Below are 298 nucleotides of genomic sequence, written 5' to 3'. Positions count from 1 at the left end.
CCGTTCCGCCTAAGTTCGAAAAAATCCTACCGTGTGGAGAGCAACCCTCCCACTCGGGGGCTTAGCTGCAGTCGAGCACTCGCCTAAGTTCTCTTACTAAGAGACTTAACGGCAGTCCAGCACTCGCCTAAGTTTGAAAAAATCCTACCGAGTGGAGAGCAACCCTCCCACTCGGGGGCTTAGCTGCAGTCGAGCACTTGCCTAAGTTCTCTTACTAAGAGACTTAACGGCAGTCCAGCACTCGCCTAAGTTTGAAAAAATCCCACCGAGTGGAGAGCAATCCTCCCACTCGGGGGCT

The sequence above is a fragment of the Triticum dicoccoides genome, chromosome 4A (genome assembly GCF_002162155.2).
Source record: "Triticum dicoccoides isolate Atlit2015 ecotype Zavitan chromosome 4A, WEW_v2.0, whole genome shotgun sequence".
In the NCBI taxonomy this organism is placed as follows: Eukaryota; Viridiplantae; Streptophyta; class Magnoliopsida; order Poales; family Poaceae; genus Triticum; species Triticum dicoccoides.
This window is presented reverse-complemented; position numbering follows the sequence as displayed.